Genomic DNA, 6,000 nt, shown 5'->3' with positions numbered 1-6,000 from the left:
AGAATGTAATTTTAGATATGTACTGAGTCCACCCCACCTTGTATTATACGGAATGTAATATAAGATACGTACTGAGTACACCCCAGCTTGTATTGTACAGAATGTAACATAATATGTGTACTGAGTCCACCACACCTTATATTATACAGAACGTAACATAAGATATGGACTGAGTCCAGCCCACCTTGTATTGTACAGAATGTAATGTAAGATATGGACTGAGTTCACCCAACCTTGTATTCTACCAAATGTAATATAAGATATGTACTGAGTCCACCCCACCTTGCAATGTACAGCATGCAATTTTAGATATGTACTGAGTCCACCCCACCTTGTATTATACAGGATGTAATATAAGATATGTACTGAGTCCACCACAACTTGTATTGTACAGAATGTAATATAAGATATGGACTGAGTCCACCCCACCTTGTATTTTACAGAATGTAATATAAGATATGGACTGAGTCCACCCCACTTTGTATTGGACAGAATGTAATATAAGATATGTGCTGAGTCCACCCCACTTTGTATTGTACAGAATGCCATATAAGTTATGGAATGAGTCCACCCCACCTTGTATTATACAGAATGTAATGTAAGATATGCACTGAGTCCACCCCACCTTGTATTGTACAGAATGTAATGTAAGATATGTAATGAGTCCACCCCTCCTTGTATTTTACAGAATGTAAGACAAGATATGTACTGAGTTCACCACACCTTGTATTGTACAGAATGTAATATAAGATATGGACTGAGTCCACCCCACCTTGTATTGTACAGAATGTAATATAAGATATGGACTGAGTCCACCCCACTTTGTATTGGACAGAATGTAATGTAAGATATGTCCTGAGTCCACCCCACCTTGTAATGTACCGAATGTAATATAAGATATGTACTGAGTCCACCCCACCTTGTGTTGTGCAGAATGTAATATAAGATATGGACTGAGTCCACCACACCTTGTATTGTACAGAACGTAATGAAAGATATGTACTGAGTCCACCCCACCTTGTAATGTACCGAATATAATATAAGATATGTACTGCGTCCAACACACCTTGTAATGTACCGAATGTAATGTAAGATATGTACAGAGTCCATCCCACCTTGTAATGTACAGAATGTAATTTAAGATATGTACTGAGTCCACCCCACCTTGTAATGCACAGAACGTAATGTAAGATATGCACTTAATCCACACCAGCTTGTATTGTACAGAATGTAATATAAGATATGTACTGAGTACACACCACCTTGTATTGTAGAGAATGTAATATTTGACATGTAATGAGTACACCCCACCTTGTATTGTACAGAATGTAATATGAAATATGGACTGAGTCCACCCCACCTTGTATTGGACAGAATGTAATTTTAGATATGTACTGAGTCCACCCCACCTTGTATTATACGGAATGTAATATAAGATACGTACTGAGTACACCCCACCTTGTATTGTACAGAATGTAACATAAGATATGGACTGAGTCCAGCCCACCTTGTATTCTACCAAATGTAATATAAGATATGTACTGAGTCCACCCCACCTTGCAATGTACAGCATGTAATTTTAGATATGTACTGAGTCCACCCCACCTTGTATTATACAGGATGTAATATAAGATATGTACTGAGTCCACCCCAGCCTGTATTTTACAGAATGTAATGTAAGATATGTACTGAGTACACCCCACCTTGTAATGTACAGAATGTAATGTAAGATATGTCCTGAGTCCACCCCACCTTGCAATGTACCAAATGTAATATAAGATATGTACTGAGTCCACCCCACCTTGTAATGTACAGAATGTAATGTAAGATATGTCCTGAGTCCACCCCACCTTGTAATGTACCGAATGTAATATAAGATATGTACTGCGTCCACCACACCTTGTAATGCACAGAACGTAATGTAAGATCTGTACTGAATCCACACCAGCTTGTATTGTACAGAATGTAACCTGAGATATGTACTGAGTCCACCACACCTTGTATTGTACAGAATGTAATTTTAGATATGTACTGAGTCCACCCCACCTTGTATTATACTGAACGTAACATAAGATATGGACTGAGTCCACCCCACCTTATATTGTACCGAATGTAATATAATATATGTACTGAGTCTGCACCACCTTGTATTGTACAGAATGTAACATAAGATATGTACTGAGTCCACCCCACCTTGTATTATACAGAATGTGATATGAGATATGTACTGAGTACACCCCACCTTGTATTGTACAGAATGTAATATAAGATATGGACTGAGTCCACCACACCTAGTTTTGTACAGAACGTAACATAAGATATGGACTGAGTCCAGCCCGCCTTGTATTGTACAGAATGTAATATAAGATATGTCCTGAGTCCACCCCACCTTGTAATGTACAGAATGTAATATAAGATATGTCCTGAGTCCACCCCACCTTGTAATGTACAGAATGTAATATAAGATATGTACTGAGTCCACCCCACCTTGTATTTTACATAATGTAATATATGATATGTACTGAGTCCACCTCACCTTGCATTTTACAGAATGTCATATAAGTTATGGACTGAGTCCACCCCATCTTGTATTTTATGGAATGTAAGACAAGATATGTGCTGAGTGCAGCCCACCTTCTATTGGACAGAATGTAATGAAAGATATGGACTGAGTCCACCCCACCTTGTATTGTACAGAATGTAATATAAGATATGTACTGAGTCCACCCCAGCTTGTATTGTACAGAATGTAATATGAGATATGTCCTGAGTCCATCCCACCTTGTAATGTACAGAATGTAACACAAGATGTGTACTGAGTCCACCACACCTTGTAATGTACAGAATGTAATATAAGGTATGTACTGAGTCCACACCACCTTGTATTTTCCAGAATGTAATATAAGATATTTTCCTGAGACCACCACAACTTGTAATGTACAGAATGTAATGTAAGATATCGATTGTTTCCACCCCACCTTGTATTGTACAGAATGTAATATAAGATATGTACTGAGTCCACCACAACTTGTAATGTACAGAATGTAATACAAGATATGTTCTGAGTCCACCCCACCTTGTAATGTACAGAATGTAATTTAAGATATGTTCTGAGTCCACCCCACCTTGTAATGTACAGAAAGTAATATGAGATATGTACTGAGTCCACCCCACCTTGTAATGTTCAGAAAGTAACATGAGATATGTACTGAGTCCACCCCACCTTGTAATGTGCAGAAAGTAATATGAGATATGTACTGAGTCCACCCCACCTTGTAATGTACAGAAAGTAATATGAGATATGTACTGAGTCCACCCCACCTTGTAATGTACAGAATGTAATGTAAGATATGTTCTGAGTCCACCCCACCTTGTAATGTACAAAATGTAATGAAAGATATGGACTGAGTCCACCCCACCTTGTAATGTACAAAATGTAATATAAGATATGTACTGAGTCCACCACAACTTGTAATGTACAGAATGTAATATAAGATATGTTCTGAGTCCACCCCACCTTGTAATGTACAGAATGTAATTTAAGATATGTTCTGAGTCCACCCCACCTTGTAATGTACAGAAAGTAATATGAGATATGCACTGAGTCCACCCCACCTTGTAATGTTTGCAGAAAGTAATATGAGATATGTACTGAGTCCACCCCACCTTGTAATGTACAGAAAGTAATATGAGATATGTTCTGAGTCCACCCCACCTTGTAATGTACAGAATGTAATTTAAGATATGTTCTGAGTCCACCCCACCTTGTAATGTACAGAATGCAATGTAAGATATGTTCTGAGTCCACCCCACCTTGTAATGTACAGAATGTAATTTGAGATATGTACTGAGTGCACCCCACCTTGTATTATACAGAATGTAATATAAGATTTGTGCTGAGTCCACCCCACCTTGTATGATACAGAATGTAAGATAAGATATGTACTGAGTCCATCCCACCTTGTATTATACAGAATGTAATATAAGATATGTACTGAGTCCACCCCACCTTGTATTGTACAGAATGTAATATAAGATATGCACTGAGTTCATCCCACCTTGTGTTATACAGAATGTAATATAAGATATGCACTGAGTTCATCCCACCTTGTTCTGTACAGAATGTAATCTCCGATATGGGCTGTGTCCACCCCACCTTGTGTTATACAGAATGTAATATACAATATGGGCTGAGTCCACCTCACCTTGTTTTATAGAGAATGTTTTATTAGATATGTTCTGAGTCCACTCCACCTTGTATTGTACAGAATTTAATGTCAGATATGTACTGAGTCCACCCCATCTTGTAACGTACAGAATGTAATATGAGATATGTACTGAGTATACACCACCTTGTAATGTACAGAATGTAATTTAAGATATGTTCTGAGTCCACCCCACCTTGTAATGTGCAAAATGTAATATAAGATGTGCACTGAGTCTACCCCACCTTGTATTATACAGAATGTAATATAAGATATGGACTGAGTGCACCCCACCTTGTAACGTACAAAATGTAATATAAGATATGGACTGAGTCCACCCCACCTTGTAATGTACAAAATGTAATATAAGTTATGGACTGAGTCCATCCCACCTTGTAATGTACAGAATCTAATTTGAGATATATACTGAGTCTACCACAACTTGTAATGTACAGAATGTAATATAAGATATGTATTGTTTCCACCCCACCTTGTATTGTACAGGATATAATATCAGATTTGTACTGAGTGCACCACACCTTGTATTGTACAGAATGTAATATAAGATATGTACTGAGTCCACCACAACTTGTAATGTACAGAATGTAATATAAGATATGTTCTGAGTCCACCCCACCTTGTAATGTACAGAATGTAATTTAAGATATGTTCTGAGTCCACCCCACCTTGTAATGTACAGAAAGTAATATGAGATATGTACTGAGTCCACCCCACCTTGTAATGTTCAGAAAGTAACATGAGATATGTACTGAGTCCACCCCACCTTGTAATGTGCAGAAAGTAATATGAGATATGTACTGAGTCCACCCCACCTTGTAATGTACAGAAAGTAATATGAGATATGTACTGAGTCCACCCCACCTTGTAATGTACAGAATGTAATGTAAGATATGTTCTGAGTCCACCCCACCTTGTAATGTACAAAATGTAATGAAAGATATGGACTGAGTCCACCCCACCTTGTAATGTACAAAATGTAATATAAGATATGGACTGAGTCCACCCCACCTTGTAATGTACAGAATGTAATGTAAGATATGTTCTGAGTCCACCCCACCTTGTAATGCAGAGAATGTAATTTGAGATATGTACTGAGTGCACCCCACCTTGTATTATACAGAATGTAATATAAGATATGTACTGAGTCCACCCCACCTTGTATTATACAGAATGTAATATAAGATATGTACTGAGTCCACCCCACCTTGTATTGTACAGAATGTAATATAAGATATGCACTGAGTTCATCCCACCTTGTGTTGTACAGAATGTAATATAAGATATGCACTGAGTCCACCCCACCTTGTAATGTACAGAATGTAATTTAAGATATGTTCTGAGTCCACCCCACCTTGTAATGTACAGAAAGTAATATGAGATATGTACTGAGTCCACCCCACCATGTAATGTTTGCAGAAACTAATTTGAGATATGTACTGAGTCCACCCCACCTTGTAATGTACAGAAAGTAATATGAGATATGTTCTGAGTCCACCCCACCTTGTAATGTACAGAATGTAATTTAAGATATGTTCTGAGTCCAGCCCACCTTGTAATGTACAAAATGTAATATAAGATATGCACTGAGTCCACCCCACCTTGTAATGTACAGAATGTAATGTAAGATATGTAATGAGTCCACCCCACCTTGTGTTATACAGAATGTAATATACAATATGGGCTGAGTCCACCTCACCTTGTTTTATAGAGAATGTTTTATTAGATATGTTCTGAGTCCACTCCACCTTGTATTGCACAGAATTTAATGTCAGAT

The sequence above is a fragment of the Heptranchias perlo genome, chromosome 39 (assembly GCF_035084215.1).
Source record: "Heptranchias perlo isolate sHepPer1 chromosome 39, sHepPer1.hap1, whole genome shotgun sequence".
Taxonomy (NCBI): Eukaryota; Metazoa; Chordata; class Chondrichthyes; order Hexanchiformes; family Hexanchidae; genus Heptranchias; species Heptranchias perlo.
The sequence above is the reverse complement of the archived record's forward strand: the minus strand, read 5'-3'. Positions refer to the sequence as shown.